Genomic DNA, 23,617 nt, shown 5'->3' with positions numbered 1-23,617 from the left:
AACAAGTAGGAGTTCGTCATGCATCTGGAAGTGCATCCATAACGTAATTATACTTTTGGATTTATTATATTATCAAGGCATACTCACTAACTCTTTTTGCACACCAAAGTCTAGATCATAAAGGCACATCTAGCTTTTTTGGCCACGACTAATTTAGATTCACTTTGTGTAGGAAAGGAGATGTGCTTGCTGCTAGAAAGTTTTCCATTCCCAAAATTCGTACCCGAAACCACTGATTAAGAGAAGGACATATTATGCTATCAATCTCACCACATACCTTTGGTAACTAGTACTTAGGAGATGTAGAAAAAGAGAGTTTCCGCCAGATACAAAAGAAATAAAAGACACTATACATAATAGAATGCTCTATAATAGCAATAATCTACATAAATATCTTGATTAATCCAAAATTATACATACATAATATCTGCCAAGATTTGACAAGTCTATATCATCAAACTTGATCTTTTGAGTTCTAAACCATATAGGTAGTAGTAGGCATGTCATTGTCTGATTGTGAAGAAGAAGAATACAAGAAAGGTTTGGGAGGCATTTGCAAAGATTTGAGTTCACCTTGTAACATCTCTACCACCATATTGGTAGACGGCCTGCTGGCTGGATCGGTTTGGATGCACCATAGGCTCACCAATATCATCTTTTCTGCAAGTTTTTTATCGTCTTCCTTCACAATGCCAGTTAATGCAAGCTCTTTCTTTTGTTCAATTTGTTTGTAAATCCAGTGTGGAAAGTATATTTCACTAGTATGGTCAATAACAACGTCAACATTTTCCTTCCTCCAACCATCTCGAGGACCATCATACCATAGCTATACACATCTGACTTGTGAGAAATTCCTCCAATATTGTTATACACAATTTCTGGTGCAATATACCCAATAGTTCCTCTTGCGCCCAATAAAGATACGATGCTTTCCTTCTTGTTACATAGTTTTGCAAGGCCAAAATCGGATATTTTTGGACAAAAGTCTGCATCGAGAAGAATGTTGTGAGGCTTTATATCGAAATGCAGGATTCTAGTATTGCAACCGCGATGCAGATACTCCAATCCTCTAGCAATGCCAAGTGAAATATCGTACAATTTTTGCCATTCTAGTTGACGATTTGTCCCGAATTTGGCATCGTAAATGAACTTCTCAAGGGATCCATTAGGCATGAAATCATAGAGGAGAGCTCTATTTTTACCCTCAAAACAAAATCCAACAAGTGATACAATATTAATGTGAGATGTCCTGCTGATACTTGCCACCTCATTGATAAACTCTTCTCCCCCGCCCTTTGATTCCTTCAAGACTTGATCGCCAAGATTGGTTGTTCAACTTTCCCTTGTACACACAACCATAGCCTCCTTCACCAAGTTTATTATTTAAACACTCTGTCATCTTTTTGATTTCAGAATAACTGTACCTCCTTGGAGCGAGTGATCCATGGTTCTTCAAGAAGGCTTTCACATTTCTGTAATCTTCTGTTCTTGTTATGGAATTAAGGGAGCCTTTTTTTCTGAAGTACAAGAGTAGGACTACTAGCACTGCAATTCCTCCAATAGATGAAGTAACTGCTGCTGTCAAGACACAAATTGGAAGATTGTTGTCAATTTTTGAAGTTGCACCAGTTTTGCAGGATACTATATCCATCAGCTTAATAACGTTTCCGTGAAGGGGCTACTCTTTATCTGTGTGTGTATGTGTTTTAATGCAACAGTAACACATTTTGTTCTAAGAAAGAAAATAACTAATTATATTTTACCGTGAATAAAGAAGAACTGCCTTTTCATCCCTTGAACTAATAGATAACAGTGAAACAGAGTTAAATCAAAGGATCAAGCCGATAACTTCAGGTAACATGGAAGAAAACACTGCAATACATCAGATTTGATTGAAAAATATGCTTAATTCCCTTCAAGATCTTTTCTATCAGAATATGAATTTCTTGTGAAAGAGTGAGAATGACCGCCTTTTCTATTCTTGAAATGCCATATAACAATACCAAGGCAAATTGAAAGGGTCAAGCAAATCACGGCAGGTAAGACTGAAGCAAACACAGAGAAACTATCAGATTTTGTTTAAAAATTGGCTACAGAAAAGCGGATAGAATTTGACGAAAGCTGTCAGTGGTTAGACATCTCAAAATAAGGAACATGCTTGAATGAAATGGGAGTACATTGAGAACATCTGGTAATATGAAAAGGATTTGAGGTTATAGATTGTTACCTATAACTAGAATTCGGCTTGATTTTCTTTTTGCTGCAACCAAAGCAAATCATTAAAAATGTTAGACTTGGTGCTTGCTCTAACATGACTGAAAGTTCACTAGATGAGCCATAACATGAAGATCTAAAATATATTGCAGAGTAGGTGAAGGAAAATAATTTACTTAAAATCTCAATACGTCCCTGAATGTTCTCCACACTTCTCTACAACAGAAAATAAGTACTAGCACCCCTGTTTATAATAGTGCAAAACCTACTTCAACTAGAAAATGAAAATCTATTCCAATATTATTTTGATTACAAATCTTATTAAGACATGAACTAAAGAAACAAGCAAATATCAAATACTAAACAATTTAGGTTTCATACTCTTAACTTTGAATTAGTCTTCCGATAGTAGGGAAGATTGATTAAGTATATAAACTTCACTTTGAAAGTAAAAAATTACCTGTGGGATTAAAGGAACAAAGAAATTTGTAGTTGTTTGTCAGTTAAACATCGACCTCCATCATAGTAACATTTACTACAATCATCAGAGAAGTTCCACCGAATTGTAAAATTCGCAGTTAAGACATCAAACAAGCTTCTATTTTGAGACCATGCTCTCAGTTTAATTGGCAAATGAATCGGTGAACAGTTATCCGGAATACCTTCCTCTGGTGCATCCCAGGAATCTTCCTGTTCTCTACTCGGATACTTGTAGTATATGCTGAAGCCACTACAATTAGTAAAGTTCTGATAGTCGCGAAAATAATGATCATTCGTGCTACTGTCGTTGCATCTGAACAAGGTAAATCAGAGTTCAATGATTCTAAACGAGACAGAAGGAGAACTTGGAAACTATATACTTCGATCAAAAGATTGACAACTATCCTTTGCTAATAACTCCTCAAGCCTACGGTCTAAAACTCAAAAACCATCATTAAACTGCCGTTGTTCACAAGCACTGTAAACATTTCCTCCCAAATGAACATTTGGATATGGCATAATATTGCAATCTATGGTGTACAACCCACAAGCAGGTTGTGAGGATAAGGAGAAAGGAAAGCCTACGTTTCCTAGGATCCCACACTTGAAATCCTTGGGGCAGCTACTTATTTGGGATTGGTTCTGAGCTTGAGTTGAATGAAAGATTAGCAACTGATAGAAAATCAAGAAAACTGACAAATAATTTAATGCCACCATTCTGAATTCAGGTACTAATAATAAATTGTCATAAGATCTATGCAAAATCAATAGTACAAGTTAGGTTTTCTGCATTTAAGTATAATTTCTATTCTTATTCTTTTTCTGCACCACATATTTGTATGTATCTATCCTATCCCTTTAACACGTTCGTTGACTGGGAATTTTATACCTCTGACTACTTTAGGAAAGAATCAAAAAGGAGGGCTGATAAAAGTGGTATCTCAAGGCTTGCAAAATGAGAGACATCACCGACTATTGACTAGCCATTGAAGACTTTTCAAACTAAGTGAATATTATATATAAATTAAAAAGAGAAGGTTAACATAAGAGATAACATAGTAAAATTACCATTACCATTACCAGTTATGCTAGTGGACAAAACCATTTTTAAAAAGAAAGAGAAAAGATAAGATTAATGTTGAACATGAAATTAGGAGTTAGTACGTGCTACAAAAGTTTCGGAAAAAGATAAAGCCTGGGATTTCGCTGGGTTTGTGATGGGAGATGTGCATAAAAGAATCTGTTATGAAGTTCTACATTTATATAATTTGTTAAAAATGTAAACAAAGTAACTCCGCTAAGAAATTGTAAATATTTTTAAAAGGCACTATGTCCTGAAAAAAGATTAAATAGCTAGATCTTTTTTCTTAATTCAAAATCATTAATTATACTCATCAAATTCATATCTTTTCTACAAGCTAAAGTGTATAAAGTTCTTATCATAAGTTTATTAGATGCTCTGATGTACATGGAAAACTAAGGATTTGCAATGTATATATCCAATGAAATAGATATTACAATTCTGTTCATATCCTTATGAGATTTTTCTTCTTGGGACCATAACATGTGGACCCCCAAGATAATGCATTACTAGAAACTGAACCAAAGACTGACTTTTCTAGTTTCTCCACCTTTTTAGATACTGTACTCCAAACATACATGCCTATATCTTGCAGACTTGGTCCAAGCATAAGCTTTCCATTCTACATTCAGAAAACCTGGACTCTTTTTGTTCAAACAGTAGTGAATTAGTTGAAGCTTAACTACGATAGAAGACAGTTAAAAGTAAGTCATTTCAAGGATTTTACGTGAAGAAATATGGGACCAACGAAAAATAAGAAAGAAATTATACCTAACAGAGCAATTTTATCATTGTACTTCGAGAATAGGACCAAAAATTTACCACTATACTCTGCCCGTACTCTTGGCTCTATTAGGGCAAGGGATATACTTGAAAAAAAGGCTAACGGCGAGAGTAAATTTGTCCGAAAAGTATAACTGAGGTTAAATGTAAACTATTTTTGAGAGTAGAGGATAAATTTGACCCTTTTCCCTTCTTATAAATACCATATGTTCAATTCTTTAATCGTACAAGTGACGGATGTATTTCCAATATCAAGAACCTGACTCTTAAAAATGTTTGCAATCTATTATTTGTACAATTGTACTTATTTAGTGAATTTTTTAATACATGTATCTGAACCAAAATTACTAGGTTAATCATAACTTACGCACTAAGTCCCCCCTAGATGAGGTGGATGCAAACATTGGAGACCAGGTTCAAATCCTAGCCAAGACAAAAAAAAAAAAAAAAAAAAAAATACTAGGTGATTTATCTCACATGCCATATAATTACGCTATTATGTAGATAATTAGTTTTTTATTATACTCATAATATTATTAGTGTAATTAGTATATTGCTAATTATACTAATAACATTACCAGTATAATTACTATATTGCTAATAATAAGGGTGAATTGGTCGATGAATAGAGATAACGCAAAATAATGGGGGTGTACCCATCAGGAGTCCGGAACCAAAATGCCCCAAAAAAAAATCATGTGGAACCAAAATACCCTAACAAAAAAAAAAAGTAACAAAAGTACCTTTAGAGCAAGAATTTAACGCGCTAAAAGCGATTCACGGAGACGGAGCGGGTAATTCGCTTTAGCGCGATATTTTCTTGCGTTATAAAAACGATTAAAAAAAATAATAAAAGCAAAAATACGTTATAGAAAGCAGTACCAAAAAAAAAAAAAAAAAAAATTGGCCAACTTTATTTTTTGCAACACTTAGTGTTTTTTTTCATATTTTGACCAATGATTAATCGTGTATCAAGACTCCGAAACGTCAATATTTTATATAGAACCTGATTTTTTTTCTGCATACAATAATGTAGGCTCAATACATCAAGGATACGTAAACGTTCGGATCGTTATTTTAGGGGTTGAAAAGGAGCCCGAAGTAAGTTTTGTTTGTAAACTTTAGGTTTAAGTGTTCTATATACATAGACATTCATTTTGTTTGAAGACTTGTTGTCATTAGCTTAAAGTTTTTTTTATTTTTAGGGTTTAGATTTAAGTGTGTTATTTTTTAAAGCGTAACTTTATTTCGAATATACGCGGTTTTTTGCGCTCGGACGTCCGATTTACGCGATTTTTTTTTTTTTTTGCAACATATTCGAAATAAAGTTAGGCATTAAAAAATAACACACTTAAGGAACACTTTGTGTTTTTTTCCATAAAAAGATCGCAACATCTTATTTTAATAAATCTTTTCTTTGCAAATTTAGTGTTTTTTCCATACTTTGACCAACGATTAGTCGTGTGTCAAGACTCCGAAACGTTAATATTTTATATAGAACCTGATATTTTTTTCTGCGTACTATAATGTAGGCTCAATACATCAAGGATACGTAAACGTTCGGATCGTCGTTGTAGGGGTTGAAAAGGTACCCGAAGTAAGTTTTTTTAAGGTTTAAGTGTTTTATTTTTTAAGGTTTTGATTTAAGCGTGTTATTTTTTAATCAAGACATAACTTTATTTTGAATATAAATATAATTCTAAAAAATATAGGGAGAAAAGCTAGTTGTAAAGTGGTCAAACTTTAGATGGTCATAACTTTGCGCTCGGACGTCCGATTTACGCGTTTTTTTTTAACTTGCGTAGTTTTTCGAGATCTATGCGGACAAACTGCCACTAGGCGGTTTGGCTGAGCCAATTTTTTAAAAAACACCTTTTATCCCATTCAATTTCAATTTTCCCCCAAATTGGCTTGAAATTTTCAGTTTTATTTACTTATAAGATGATGATACGCAATAGATTTCAACGTAAAAATCCCGGGGTAATGTAGTCATGAATGTCAATTTCACTTCGTGGTTTCAATTTTTGAAAATAAAGCTGACTAATTTTCTCGACATATAAAGTTGACTAAAATAACCTTACAGTCAAACACTAAGTTTTTTCAAACAAAACTTACTTCGGGCACCTTTTCAACCCCTAAAATGACGATCCGAACGTATACGTATCCTTGATGTATTGAGCCTACATTATTGTAAGCGAAAAAAAATATCGGTTCTATATAAAATATTGACGTTTCGAGTCTTGACACACGACTAATCATTGGTCAAAAGTATGGAAAAAAACACTAAGTGTTGCAAAAAATAAAGTTGGCCAATTTTTTTTTTTTTTTATTGGTACACACATACTTGCGATTTTTCTTTGCGTTATAGAATTTTTTTTTTTTAACAGCTTCTATAACGCAGTAAAATACTGCGCTAAAGTAATTAACGGCCCCGTCTCCGTGAACTGCTTTAGCGCGGTAAATCTTGCGCTAAAGATAGTTTTGTAACATTTTTTTTTTGTTGGGGTATTTTGGTTCAAAGTGATTTTTTTTTGGGGGCATTTTGGTTCCGGACTCTACCCATCAGCCATCACGAGAAGAAAGACAAATGAGAATAATAAAGATAAAAAAGTAAGTGAATTAATTTGATCCCTCTTTTAGTGGGATAAATCTAATGTGAATCTCTAGTTTAGTTGGATAAGTAACCAGTAAATATACCAATAAAGTAATAACAAGTGCTCTTTTTGATGGATTTGAAAAAGTTATGCTATTTATGTGCTTAATTCTTGTACCATGACTTATAGTGTAATTTTCTCTTTAATTTAATCTTCATCTGCAACAATTCTATGAACTAACCTAATATAGGATGCTTCCGTGCATTTTGTCGCAAATTAATGCTTGATATTTCATTTTTTTTGTTTACCATCTCGTGTTCAGAACCCATTGGCCTGACTAATGTAGATTCACCCTACGTAGGGCTCATTTGAGGGGAAGTGTCTGCTAGAAATTTTTCCATTCCCGAAATTCAAATCTGAGACCTTTGCTTAAGAGTAGAGAGATCCTATCATGTCACTCTCACCACATATGTAACACTTCGTAAATTCGGGTTGGGTGTGAATGTGTAAAAATAGCATTAAGATGATATTTTAGCTATATGAATATGTGGGTACCTATTATTCTTGGGGTCGGGATGAATTCGGGTGATAAACAGTTGTTTTGAAGTCAAACCAAATAGTGAAGTTCGTAAGAGTTCTCAAACTCGTCTAAATTTCGATAAATCTGAATTCTAGGCCAGTTTTGTGAAAATCCATTTATAATTTGGAAAAACATCCTTAATGAAAGTTGTAGATCTTTGAAATACCTTTGCAACAATATATGGTGGAGCTCAAACAAAGATCTGTGGTAGAAGTTATTCCCATTTAACTGAACATCATCAGTGCAGTGTAAAAATTAGGCGTGCGCATCGCCCTGGGAGTTTCCATGGGCGACTCCCCAGGCCAAATTTTTAGGAAATTCAAATTTTTGACACCGTCAAAATAGATATACCGTGTGCATCACCCTGGGCAACGCACCAGTCCATTTTATGCCTTAAGCTATTTTTCCAAATTTTATAAAAGCCTAACTTCGTAAAACTTTTTCCCACTTCGTTTTGGCTGACTTTTTGAGAGAAAAAAAATCCTAGGGCTTCCCCAAAACATATAAGGTAAGTTCTTGATCAATTCCCATCATTACTTCATCAATCTAATATCAAATTAACCTTAGTTCATCTCTCCAAATCCTAGATTCTTGAAAACTCAAGAGAGGAGAAGAATAGGCGTGTAGAACTTCGTCTAAAAGGTATGAACTTCGGTTTCCCTGATTTAATTAATGACTTTTAGGCTAGTATAGATTATACTGCACAATTGGAATCTACTAATGATTCACATGAGGTTCAAGAACACGTTTGTAGATTTAGAAAGCCCTAGTTTTCGAAACGTAAAGAAAGTTCATAGAAACGAATAAAGCTTTAATCTTTCTTATCTAAATTCATTGTAGATTGATTGTTGAAACTTAGGAATTCCATTTTTGTAAGCTTTTAGAGGGATTTGAGGTATGTAATGATCTCAATTCAATTTACGCAATTAATCAACAGAAATGAAGAACAACAATTTTTTGGGACAATTTCTTTTATATATAAAACTGGAAAATTAGAACTTAAATGATAGATCTGAAAATGCTTAATAAAACTATACTAAGGGATAGCATCAATTCGCCATTGATGAAGAGAATAGATCTGCAGAAGAAGAAGAGAAGCAGATTAGAAGAAGAAAAGAGGATTGGAGGAGGAGAAGAAGAAGCTGTCGAGAAGGAGAAATTTGCACCTGATTTTTCTTCCCCCTATTTTATCTCTCCTCTGACACTTATAACAAACTTCCGATGTCGTAGCATAATTCTGGCCCTTGTAGCTCATTAACTCTCTTCTAATCTCAGCCACCCATTTTAAAAGTTAGTTAATATGCTCCTTGCTTACTCAATTTCGAACCCGGCTAACAAGAACAATTATCCTCTACTAATCCTTCATTATTTCTACTAACTCTACTAATCTAATTAGCTAATATAGTGAGATCATGACATACCCTTCTCCATCAAAACATCCTTGACCTCAAGGATGGGAATCAAAACCTGGAAATTTAGCTTGAAAGAACTGATAGTCTTCCCAAGTGGCATCCGCAGGTGGTAAATTGGACTATTGCACCAACACCTTAACCATAGCCACATTATTCTTCTTCACCATCTGCCTTTGGAGAATTACTACAGGATGAACAAGAAATTGACCATCATCACCACTAGCAGGTAACTCAGGCTGCACCACCACTCTAGTGCCCACCTTCTTTTTAAGCAATGAAACATGAAAAACTGGATGCACCTTAGAACTTGGAGGTAATGTCAGCTTGTAAGCCACCTTCTCAATCCTTTCTAATACCTGGTAGGGCCCATAGTACTTAGAACTGAGTTTGAGATTCCTTCTTATTGCAATGGAAGTATGTCTATAAGGTTGCAACTTCAAGTAAACCATATCACCAACTGCAAACTCCCTGTTAGTCCTCCTTTGATCAGCATAATACTTCATTCTTTCTTGACATTTACTCAAATGGTCTTTGAGTAGTTGTTGCATTTGTTGCCTCAACATGACAAAGATCCTCAGCTGCTGGAACTATGGTTTCAAGCAAAGGCCCCAGAGATAGTTGAGGTGGACAGTAACCATATAAGGCTTCAAAGGGGGTACATTGTAGACTAGTATGAAAATTAGTGTTATACCACCATTCAGCAGCTAACAACCACTGCTTCCACTTAGTTGGTCTATTAGAAGTCATACACCTCAAGTAATTCTCTAAGCATTTGTTACTCTCTCAGGTTGACCATTACTTTGTGGGTGATAAGATGTGCTGTAATGAAACTGAGTACCCAATAGTTTGAACATTGCTTGCCAAAAGTTGCTAAGAAATATCTTGTCTCTATGAGTGACAATTGATTTAGGTGTTCCATGTAAGCTATGCACTTTTTTCCAAAAAATTTCAGCCACAATATGAATAAAAAGGATAGGATAAGGCTATAAAATGTGCATACTTAGTCATTCTCTCTACCACCAAGATTACCTCTCTGTTCTTGGATTTAGGCAACCCTTCAATGAAGTCCATGCTGATGTGACTCCTAGCCTGATTGGGAATAGGAAAGGGTTGCAGCAGTCCTAGATAAGCTGCATTGTTATCTTTGCTCCTCACACACACATCACAGCTTGCTACAAATTCAATCACCATCTGCTTCATTTTAGGCCAATAAAACTGTTGAGACAGTCTTTTGAGAGTTCCTAGCTGACCAGAATGACCACCTAATGGAGATTCATGAAATGTGGAGATCAGTTATTGCCTAAGATTTCCAGTATCACCAATATAAATCTTTCCCTTCCTCCTAAGAACACCAGATGTGTACTGCCACAGTCTGGGTCCTTATAAGTCCACAGTAAGTTGGGCAATCAACTCTCTAGCTTGTAGATCATCTGCATAACTATCAGTAACCTTTTGCATCCATATTGGAATTGAAACACTGATAACCAACAGTTGCCTTTGGTTCAAAAGAGGCTTGTTCATCACATCTTCATGTTGCCTAGAAAGAGCATCTGCTACTCTATTTTCTTCCCCTTTCTTGTATTGGACTTCATAGTCTAGTCCAAGTAGTTTTGTAAGTCCCTTTTGTTGTATTGCTAAAGTCACCTTCTGTTCCAAAAAGTACTTCAAGATGTAATGATTAGTCCTTACAATGAAGTATTTGTACTGTAGATAGTGTCTCCATTTATCCACTGCACTGAGTAAGGCCATGTATTCCTTCTCATAAATTGACTTACCCCTATGTTTTGGTGCCAAAACCTTGCTAAAGAATGCAACAGGTTTGTCTCCTTGCATTAGTACAGCCCCAATTCCTCCATTACTAGCATCAGTCTCAACTATAAACTCCTTAGAGTAGTCTGGTAAGACTAAAACTGCAGTAGTTGTCATTGCCTTTTTAAGAGCTGTGAAAGCCAAGTCAACTTCATCATTCCATCTAAAAGCATCCTTCTTCAAGAGATCAGTCAAAGGTCTACAGATGGTACCATAACCAGCAACATACTTTCTATAGTACCCAGTCAATCCCAAGAATCCCCTCAGACTCTTGTTTGAAAATGGTTTAGGCCATTCAACTATAGCTTGTATCTTGAAAGGATCAGTAGAAACTCCCTCCTTAGTGATCACATGACCTAAATATTCAACTTGTTTTTGACCAAAGGAACACTTTAATTTCTTAGCTAAGAGTGAGTGAGCCCTTAGAAATTCAAATACAGCAACCAGATGAGCAACATGTTCTTCTAATGACACACTGTATATAAGTATATCATTAAAGAAAACCAGCACAAACTTCCTCAGATAAGGCTGAAAAATTTGATTCATCAAGGCTTGAAATGTTTCAGGAGCATTTGTTAACCCCAAATGGCACTACTCTAAACTCATAATGCTTCATGTGAGTTCTGAAAGATGTTTTGGATACATCATCTTCCTTCATCCTGATCTGGTGGTAACCTGCCCTCAAGTCAACCTTAGAAAACATTGCTGAACCATGGAGCTTATCTAACAAATCATCAACAATGGGTATAGCATATTTATCCTTGATAGTAATCTCATTTAGTCCTCTATAATTGACACAGAACCTTCATGTTCCATCCTTCTTTTTGACAAGGAGAGCTGGGGGTGAGAATGGTGATTGACTCTGCTGAATAATACCATTAGTGAGCATTTTTTTTACTTGTCTTTCTAACACATCTTTCTGGTGGAAATTATATCTATATGGTCTCAAACTTACTGGCATAGAACCAGGTTTTAGTGGAATAGCATGGTTCAAGGTCCTGATAGGTGGCAAGGACTTGGGTTCCATGAACATATCCTAGTAGTTTTCTAGGACTGTCTGTATGGTTTCATCAACTGGATCATGCTCCTTAGTCATTATTGCATTTACCATGAACAGATGTGCTATGAGTGCTTGACCTTTCTTCAATACTTTGCTCATGGTTTTGCTGGAGATCATATTCAGCTTGCCCTCTTCAGTAATACCATGCAACACCAACTTATTTCACTTTCTACCAATTGTAACACAGTTTTTCTCATGATCAAACTTAGTGGGATTATGCTTCTTCAACTAGCCATTACATAGAATAATATCATACCCTCCAAGTGGAATGATAAGCAAATCTTCTTGGAAGGGCACATCGCCCGCATCTTCCATATGAACCCTTGACAATGAGTAGTGCATATGACATAGTTGACATCTGCTACTGTCACCCTCACAGGAGGACAATAACTAGCTTGATAACCAGTTTCCTTAACAGTGTTCTCATTAATGAGGCTATGAGTGCTGCCAGAGCCAATCAACAAGGCAAGGTTCCTATTCTTTACAGAACCATTTACCAATATAGTGTTGACACCTCTATTACTGCCAGATAAAGCACTCATGCATATAGCTTCTTGTATCACTAGATCCATATCACCCTCAATGATCACATTTTCAATAGATGGATCTGCTATAATTCCCAGCTCCTCTGTAGCTTCTACTTCCCTTATCAAACAATTCGATTGCTTCTTTTGACACTGATTACCAGGTGAGTACTTTTCTCCACACCTAGAACACAGATGGTTGCTCCTTCTGTACTCATATACTTTTGGTGTTAATCTGAAACCATTAGGCGTAGTTATAGCTGCAACAGGAGCCTTACCAGGAACATGGTTATTCAACCTTGCTGAGAGTTTAGCAGCTCTAGCTTTTCTCTCAGCAACTTCAATTGCTCTTTCTTGCAGCTTAGCCTGTTTAATAGCAAGCCTAAAAGTAGTAGGTTTAAGTAGCTTAAGACCCACCTTGGTATCCTCTTTCAGGGCACCTATGAAACTTGACAAAAAGTGTGACTCGTCCAAATGAGGATTTCTCACTAACATCTGAGCTTTCTTGTGTGACTCATCCAAATGAGGATTCTTCACTAACATCTGAGCTTTCTTATTTTCAAACTAAGCTAGAAATTCATCAACAGTTCCAGTTTGGCTCAGTTTATTGAATTCCTTTACTATATCTTCCATTACTTGTTCACTAAACCTTACTATTAAATCCTCCTTAAATTCAGCCCAAGCAATAGTGCCTCTACCCAACACCAATGAATGATACCACATCTCAGCTATTCCATCCAAATAAAGTGCCGCAGCTTCTACTTTTTTATTATCAGGAGTTCTATATAAATTGAAATACCTTTCACACTTCCTAATCCACACTTTAGGTTCATGACCTTCAAATGTAAGCAAGATCCATTTGGGAATAGGAACTTCAGCTGCACCTTGAGGCCTGTTTTGTTCCTGAACCTGAGGCCTGTTTTCTCTCCCACGCTGCGAGCAGGTATGGGTAATACTCCATCTCTTTGAGGTCTATTAATTCTCTCCAATGTTGTTAACCTCTCAAGTATCAATTCCAGTGTTCCTTGGATACCCCTCTGAGTGCACGTTGCAAAACTTGTTGACCTACAGTCAACTCAGTTAACAACTCCTCAGGTTGAGTTAGTTTAGCATCCATCGTTGCAATCTAGTACCGTCAGCCATTTCTCAACCCACACTCCGTAGAATCAATTGCTCTGATACCAAATGTAATTATCTCAACTCAATTTACGCAATTAATCAACAGAAATGAAGAACAACAATTTTTTGGGATAATTTCTTTTATATATAAAACTGAAAAATTGGAACTTAAATGATAGATTTGAAAATGCATAATAAAACTATACTAAGGGATAGCATCAATTCACCATTGATGAGAATAGATTTGCAGAAGAAGAAGAGAAAAAGATTAGAAGAAGAAGAGAGGATTGGGGAAGAAGAAGAAGGAGTCGTGAAGGAGAAATTTGCACCTGATTTTCTTGCCCCTATTTTCTCTCTCCTCTGACACTGATAACAAACTTCTGATGATGTGGCATAATCCTGGCCCTTGCAGCTCATTCACTCTCTTCTAATCTCAGCCGCCCGTTTTAAAAGTTAGATAATATGCTCCTTGCTTACTCAATTTCGAACCCGGCTAGCAACAACAATTATCCCCTACTAATCCTTCATTATTTCTACAACTAACTCTACTAATCTAATTATCTAATATAGTGAGATCATGACAAGGTATGTCTCTTTTGAAAATCTTCTTTTGATGTATGTCTCTTTTGAAAACCTTCTTTTGATGTATGTCTCTTTTTAAAATTCTTTTTGAATATAAAGGTGATTTGTATGTCTCTTTTTGAACATACTCTTTGAAACAAATTGTGTGACTTTGATTGTGGTTTGTGTGCATGAGGGACAAGCCTACATTAAACCTTGTTTGTACTATATTATATATACGTATTCATGATTGTTTTTCCTCTCTAAAGGTTGATTAAAGATTGAGATATAAAGATTTGGTATTTGAAATCGAATTACCCTTAAGGGATGTTTAAATTTGATATTTGGATAGCTTGATTTTCTCATGTGAATGCTCTATAAATTGATTGGTTGAACGTGAAACTCGTTTAAAGAAGTGAGTCTGTTTTTCTAAAACTGAAATGAATTGATGTACCCCTATAATGGGAAGATGAACATAATCCATGAGGAATAATTTGGCTATCATGATATGACTTGTGATTTGGCTTCTATATCATGATTGATGATTCAGCTAATATGCTATGTGTCACGACCCAAATCATGGATCATGCGGGCACCCACACTAACCTTCCCTGGTGGGCGAACCCTTCAGATAACTACCTTAATTTGATACAACATGCGGAATAAATACTATTATTATAAGAAATTCCCAAAATGCGGTCTAGACTCATACAAGAGCTTCTAAGAAGTTTACAATTTGAATGAATACGAGACTCGAAGCTTGGATACGACTTCGGTTGAAGGATAGAGAACAACGAAATCTAAGGAGAGACTACGGGTTGCATTATCTCAAATAGCTCACCCAAACGTCTTTGACGAATGCCTCGAAACGGTCGTGAGACTCCGAACATCACCTGAAAATAATTCTACACTCCAGAAGGAGTGTAGCAAGAGTAGTATGAGCACAACACTAGGCTCGTAGGTATCATAGGCCGACAATGGTTAGTTCACGCATATAAACAAGAAGCAACTAACAAGTAAGCAGATAAGTAATCAAACACAGTCACACATCTAGCACATGAGAAAGTCTTGCATTAACGATAGTCACGGGGATCTCAATATCTCGGATTATAAGCCTAGGGAGAATTCTATAAACCTCGATTCCATCCAACCTTTAAAATAAATACTCACAAACAACAACTCGGTAATTCACAAATCAAGAATCAATCGAGAGAATGTGCCATGCAATGACATGAATGACCATTCAAATGGAGTGCTATGCAATGCAATGTCGTGCTATGCAAATGTTATGCAATGCGAGTCACCTCTCACACTCCACTCCCGTACACACATGCTATGGCAATGCCTCATAGTCATGACCCATGGGGGACCCGCGAAGTCCATGTACCACTCGCTCCGGAATATAACCTCGGATCACGAGCACACTCTCACGATCCCGGCAAAGACCTCGGGCATCGGACACTCTATCGTTCCCGGCAAGAAACCTCGGGCAACAAACACTCACAATCTCCGGCAGAAACCTCGGAGTCTCTCTGTCACTCTCAATCTCCCGGCGAAACCTCGAGTCTCTCACACTCTCAATCTCCGGCAAAAACCTCGGAGTCTCTCAATCACTCTCCTCACCATTATAACAACATAAGAGTAATATGAAAGCATGTCATGCATGATATCAGTCTCAATTATATCACCAATATGCAATAAACAAGTACAAGTCATATTATTGCCCACGGCTCAATCATCAATATTACCCTTCCTTTCATAAGGTGAGGAGCTAGTATGTGATAAAGATACAACTAGGTGATAATTACATCACATAGCACATAGAATATGGGATGCATGCCTCGCATGGAATCAACCTCAATAATCACCGCAATCATAGGTTCCATAGATTCATACTAGGAATTGCAATTCAATATTCAATTCTCAGTAATAACCTTCCTCTTCCATATGACCAGTGGGATAACAAGAGAGAGAGAATTATATCAAATACATGAAATCACAATACAATGACAACGCACATAACAATATCATAATAATGGCGACGAGCCCACATAACAGTATCACAATAATGGCGACAAGCCCACATAACAAAATGGCAATACCAACCTAGATGGAATTTACCTCCACACCATGCCCGAAGGCCTATCATGCTTTCCCCGTCAATCACTACTATTTACATACGTTTCGCTAACCGAGTCTAGACATAAAGTAAACCGTAACCTACCTCAATGCCGAACAAAATGTCACGAACTTTCACGCCAAAGCTTTTTCCTTCTGAAGTGCTTCCGATCGGACCAGGTCTTTAGCGCTTATTCGTCACACAATATGTGTACGCTACCCAATAATACTTCAACCTATATTAAGACGCCAACAACTATGGTTAAGCTACAGGGAGATTCAAACGTATTCTAACGTTAGTAACTCCTTTCTAGATGTTTAGGCGATGTTTTCTCTTGTATCTAAACCAACCACATACTACCAATACAACATCAATAATTATGTGTTCAATACCAATCCGGACAGCCCACACAATATTCTAAACAACCCACATTCATAACATGCAATAACGATTCACATACGGTTTCGACATCCTCAAGTTACTTTTATTAGTTTGTAGCCTTAACGTTTGCATGTAACAACTTATAACAGCCCATCCAACATACAATATGATGTATACTCTTAACTTATAATTATTCTTTCCAACTTAATGAAAACACGAGTCCAAAACAGTCCACTACCACAACATGTCCAAAACAGTCTCTAACCGACAACATAACGATGTTCGGAATTCTTGCAAACGTTTACGAACATACTAAGCCAACCACATGCGATTTTTATACATCATTTCATGTCTTCTTTTCATATAATTTTAGTAAGTTATGACCAGCTATCCACACGACAAGTACAACATCAATTCATACGCAACTACGCTATATCGTCATTTTTATAATCCTTAAAACAACTCACAAATGACTTTAGTTTCAACTCCAACCATTAAACACCTTCCTTTCCATCATAAAATTCATGATAATAACAATCAAAATATCAAGTAAAAACAGTTCACTAACTTCTTCACAAAACAGTCCACACACGGCTACACCATGCTTCAACATCTCTCACATAAAATCATAGATTCAACCATTTTCATACTAACATAACTTCACCTTTAACCTTCCAATTCTTTTCATTCTTTTTACCATGAGATCTATGATAGTAACAACCATATTTATTAAATAAAATCAGTCCATTAATTCCACCAAAACAGTCACTACGGCCAACTAACATTCCAACACCAACTTTCATGATTTTATGCATGCGATTCATGTTCGTCAAGTTACAACCATACTTCAACATCAACACATATAACCCCATAACTACTATCATGTTCCAACATCAATACACCTTATTTCATTCATACAACTTATATTCACACATCTACATCACCCTTAATACTTGAAAAGAAAGTTAGATCTTACCTTGACAACTTGACTTCTCTACTTGGCTAGAGTTTGTGACTTGAGATAGAAATGGTTCTTGTTGCTCCAAAGACTATCTTCACGTTTTAGGGACCTCTAAAGGGTTGAAACACCTTGGAAAATAATTTTTGGATCAAGACTCAAAGGGCTCAAAAATCAGCCCCTTGGCCGAATGCTCTCTCTCTAGGCTTAGGTTTTCTTTCTTTGTGTTGTGTAGTTGAAATGAATGTAATGGCTGATTCCTTAGTCATTATTTGGTTCAACTTTGATGCCTACAAGTTGGTCACATGCTCCACTTATGGCATGAGTCACTCCATTAACTTTACACTTAAAATTCCATTTTTTTCTACAACTTTAGGCCAAGTGTGGCCAAGCCTCACCTTCTTGTTTCTCCTTTCTTCTTTCTTTTCAATTGTTTACAAGACAATTGTATGTGTGGTGAATGATTCATACACCATCCTTTGTCCATTGTAATTATGCCAAGATGAATGAGCAATATTTAATGTGAAATGATCCCTCCACCATGTTGGGTCTTCCTAAAATAATGTATACTTTCATAAAGTAGTAGATGCTTAAATATTCAAATGCATGCTTCACATGGATGCCTTATTTTCAGTCACTTGGCTGAATTCCACACTCCTTTCTTTCAATTTGGTTGTCCACAATATAATGTAAGTGTAATGGATGAATCACATTTAAATGTATATTTGTATGTCTCCCATAGTAGTCTTATTTAAGATGACTTTGAGTCATCTTTTGGACATGGCATGTTAATGCTCATATTGGCTCATTGTTGCCACTAATTTTAACTTAACACCACAATTAAGTAGTTCCTAATTTCCATTAATGCTTCTATACCAAACAAAATTTGTAGATAAATTGTGACTTCAAACGAAATCGGAAGTTAAAGTCTCTACTTTGTATCTTGAGATAGTCTTAATACTCAGCCCGACTTGAATCATCCATATCTCCTTACCCCGATATCATTTTGACGAGCTGTTTGTTGCGTTGCAAACTAGACTCGATGAACTTAATTTTAGGCTTTTGAAACACCTTAAAACTCCTCATATACTAGGAGATATGCCTCCTACAATATAGGCTAAAATCGGGTCCGAGATTGTACTTGAAATTGTTCCGATTCATTTCGTTTAACTTCTAATCCTCTTCCAACCTCATGTAACCTCTTATACATACATATACACAGTCATTTACATCCATAACAATTCATATACATGTCTCGAAGGGTCCGTAGAATCACAATAACCATAAGTAGAACTCACAAAGCTTCGACGAAACTCCAATCGAAAAAGTATATTCCTATCTTTTGTCCATCTTCTATATCATTACTAATAATCTCAAATACTTTAAAAGGTCACTCACATTACCTCATATACATACTCATAACGCGATTTCAAATCCTTTAGGTTACCGGTCACCTCGAGATACTTAAGACAACCATATTTATAACGATATTCTTACTAACTCGATTAACTTTCCTTGAACTTTCTTAACTCATTCTTTCTTGTTTTAATACAAGTAGCAAGGATTATTATGGAGTGTGACATTCTCCCCTCCTTTAGAACATTCGTCCTCGCATGTCAAATGAGGACTAAAACTCGTCAATTAAATAACCGAATCACCCGTTATCGCAGACTATAGACAGCAAGATTTGATCACGAAAAGGGTGTTTTAGGAATATTATGCCTAAAAGTGCTAAACGACCAAATGGGTCGTTACACTATGATTTATATCTTGTTTGTGTTTGGACCTGTATGGGCAAGTTGTGCTAGTCCAGAAGACGATTAGCCGTTATGGATCCTAATGTATCGATACGAGTATTGCTGTGTCAGTCCAAAGGACAATTGACCTCCGAGGTGTATAGCCCGGTGTATCTATTGCTATGTCAGTCCAGAGGACGATTGACCTCCTAGGCGTATAGCTCGATGTATCTGTTGTTGTGTTAGTACGGAGGACGATTGATCTCCTAGGTGTATAGCTCGGTGCATCTATTGATGTGTCAGTCCAGAGAACGATTGACCTACGAGGCGTATATCCCGATGCATCTATTGTTGTGCTAGTCCAGAGGACGATTGGCCTCCGTAGTTTCCTAGCACAGAGTATCGATTCATTAATTTTCCTGTGATTGTCTTGTTTCGTATCTTGGAATCCTGTGGGTGGCTAGTTTTATATCTTTGTTACATGTGACTGGCTTATTAATGATAATGAACTTGTTGGCCTGTGAATGGCTTGTTGATGATATTAGTCTCGAATTGAAAGGACTAAAATGGTAATAAATGGTATACTGAATAAGAAAAGATATATACTTGTCTCGATGGTTTTCTATTGATGTTTTGAGTTATACGATTGATCTTATCTTTGATTTCAAATTATTCTATAGGAACTGTTTTCACTAATCATTATTGTATTATTTTGTTATATTACTTATTGTCTTCGAGACACTCACTGAGTACCCAGTACTCAGGCATACCATTGTTATTTTTTATGGTATGTTAGGTAACAAAGAAGAGCAAGCTCGTGATACGCATACGGAGTAGGACAACTTGTTGCTTTCCAGACTTATTGGTGAGCCCACACTCATGCTCACGGGACACCCCATCTATCTAGTTTTATGGTTTAAGTTTCGGGTTGCGTCCCGAAGTTAGAATATTGTTTATGTTTCTTAGAAACTCCATAGATAGTTGTCAGAATTGTGGGTAGATTGTCGAAGTCTCGTATGACTTGTTGGGCATTTTGCCACATTTATGACTAAGTACTTCTATTAAACTTCCGTTGATTTGTTTTAAAGTATGAGCATGCTTTAAATTAGCCAAAAATGATTGTTTTAAATAACTATTAAAAGACTAGTAAAAGAGAATAGATATTTATTGATTTTATAAGGTGCTTTCGGTGTTGTTCATAGCATCGGATGCTTTTTGCGTCCAGGGTGGGTTTTGGGGCGTGACAACATACCTTGGTGATACAAGTTTGAATATGACTAATATCAGAAGCATAAAGATAGGTAAGGAACATCATTTGGAAGGGTCTTGAGAGCATGAATTTCAAAATTTGTGACCAAAGGAAACAGTCTTAGCATTGCTGATGGACTATATCAGAAGCATAGAGATAAGCCAATGTACTAGTAGTTTTAATAGCAAGGCTCATTCGAACAGGCCAGTAAGTGACTCTGCTACATTTTCATGAAGGTGAAAAGCTATTGTTCCCTTAGGAATATACTCGTAAACAAACAGGAGTTCATCATGTCTCTTGAAGTGCATCCATAACATAATTATAATTTTGTATTCATTATATTATCAAGGCATAATCACTAACTCTTTGTGCACACCAAAGTCTAGTTCATACAGGCAAATCTAGCTTTTTTGGACCCGACTAATCTAGACTCACTTTACGTAGGGCTTATTTTAAGGGAGATGTGCTTGCTGCTAGAAAGTTTTCCATTCCCAAAATTCGTACCCGAAACCACTGATTAAGAGAAGGACATACTATGCTATCAATTTCACCACATACCTTTGGTAACTAGCACTGAGGAGATGCAGAAAAAGGAAGTATCCGCCAGATACAAAAGAAATAAAAAACACGATACATAGTAGAGTGCTCTATAATAGCGATTATCTAATTTACCAAAAGTAGGGTTACGTAATATCTTGATTAATACAAAATTATACATACATAATATCTGCCAAGATTTGACAAGTCTAGATCATCAAACTTGATCTTTTGAATTCTAAACCATATTAGTAGTAGTAGGCATATCATTGTCTGACCGTGAAGCACAAGAATGCAAGAAAGGTTTGGGAGGCATTAGCAAAGATTTGAGTTCACCGTGTAACATCTCTACCACCATACTGATAGATGGCTTGCTGGGTGGATCGGTTTGGATATGCACCACAGGCTCACCAATATCATCTTTTCTGCAAGTTTTTTATCCTCTTCCTTCACAATGCCAGTTAATTCAAGCTCTTCCGTTTGTTCAATTTTCTTTTGTAAATCCTGTGTGGAAAGTATATTTCACTAGTATGGTGGTATGGTCCACAACAACGTCAAAAATTTTCCTACCTCCAACCATCTCGAGGACCATCATACCATAGTTGTACACATCTAACTTGTGAGAAACTCCTCCAATATTGTTATACACAATTTCTAGTGCAGTATACCCGATTGTTCCTCTTGCGCCCAATAAAGATACGATGCTTTCCATTTTGTTACAAAGTTTTGCAAGGCCAATATCAGATATTTTTGGACAAAAGTCTTCATCGAGAAGTATGTTGTGAGGCTTTATGTCGAAATGCAGGATTCTAGTATTGCAACTGCAATGCAGATACTCCACTCCTCTAGCAATGCCAAGTGAAATATCGTACAATTTTTGCCATTCTAGTTGACGATTTGTCCCGGATTTGGCATCGTAAATTAACTTCTCAAGGAATCCATTGGGCATGAAATCATAGAGCGTAGCTCTATTTTTATCCTTAAAACAAAATCCAACAAGTGATACAATGTTAATGTGAGATGTCTTGCTGATACTTGCCACCTCATTGATAAACTCTTCCCCCCCCCCCCCCGATTCCTTCAAGACTTTCGTTGTTCAACTTTCCCTTGTACACACAACCACAGCCTTCTTGACCAAGTTTATAATTTAAACACTGTGTCATCCTTTTGACTTCAGAATAACTGTACCTCCTTGGAGCGAGTGATCCATGGTTCTTCAAGAAGGCCTTCACATTTCTGTAATCTTCTATTCTTGTTATGGAATTAAGGGAGCCTTTTTTTCTGAAGTACAAGAGTAAGACTACTAGCACTGCAATTCCTCCAATAGATGAAGTAATTGTTGTTGTCAAGACACAAATTGGAAGATTGTTGTCAATTTTTAAAGTTGCACTAGTTTTGCAGGATACTATATCCATCAGCTTAATAACGTTTCCGTGAAGGAGCTACTCTTTATCTTTGTGTGTGTGTGTTTTAATGCAATAGTAACACATTTTGTTCTGAGAAAGAAAATAACTAATTAAATTTTGCCGTGAATAAAGAAGAACTGCCTTTTCATCCCTTGAACTGATAGATAATAGGGAAACAGAGCTAAATCCAAGGATCAAGCCAATAATTATAGGTAATATGGAAGAAAACACAGCAATATATCAAATTTGATTGACAAATCCGCTTAATTCTCTCCGTGGTTAGGCGTAATTGATCATCTAGTGATATGAAATGGAAATTTTGTGACCATAGATAACCTACAACTAGAACTCCTATTGACTTTCTTTTTGCTGCAGCCAAAGAAAATCACGAAAGCTTAGATAGATGTTGCACAAGGACTTTTATTACATTCATCAGATAGGCAAGTATTTTAGTATTTGTACTTAAGATCACTAGATGAGCAAAAATGAAGAAAACTAGTACGTATAGTTTACCTTTGGGATTCGAGGAACAAAGAAATTTGTTGTTGCTGTCAGTTAAACATTGACCTCCTTCATAGTAACATTTATTACAATCATCCGACAGGTCCCACCGAATTGTAAAATATGCGGTTAAGAGGTCAAACAAGCTAGTATTTTGAGCGTTTGACCTCCCCCATGTAATTGGCAATTTAATCAGTGAACAATTATCAGGAATATCTCCCTCCGATGCATCCGAATAATACCCATCCCATCCTCCACTACTCGGATTCTTGTAGTATATTCTGAAGCCACTACATCTACTATAGTTCTGATAGTCATGAAAATAATGATCATTTGTGCTCCTGTTGATGTCTACACTTTCGTTGCATCTGAACAAGGTAATATTGCATTCATTGCTTCTAAATAAGATTGAAGGAGAACTTGGAAACAATATACTTTGATCAAAAGAGTGACAACTGTTTTTTGCCAATAAGTCAGGAAGCCTATGGTTTAAAACTCAAAAACCATCAAAGA

At 36.2% G+C, this 23,617-nt stretch overlaps 2 pseudogenes; both read right to left on the bottom strand.

Annotated features, from left to right (window-relative positions):
* Positions 1-395: 395 nt before the first annotated feature.
* LOC132059922 (PR5-like receptor kinase) lies at positions 396-23,583 on the bottom strand (annotated as a pseudogene).
* On the bottom strand, positions 21,335-22,931 carry LOC132059921 (PR5-like receptor kinase; annotated as a pseudogene).
* Positions 23,584-23,617: the final 34 nt, after the last annotated feature.

Source organism: Lycium ferocissimum, chromosome 6 (genome assembly GCF_029784015.1).
Source record: "Lycium ferocissimum isolate CSIRO_LF1 chromosome 6, AGI_CSIRO_Lferr_CH_V1, whole genome shotgun sequence".
Lineage (NCBI taxonomy): Eukaryota > Viridiplantae > Streptophyta > Magnoliopsida > Solanales > Solanaceae > Lycium > Lycium ferocissimum.
Note: the sequence above shows the minus strand (reverse complement) of the source record. Positions and strands in the feature narration are given on the sequence as shown.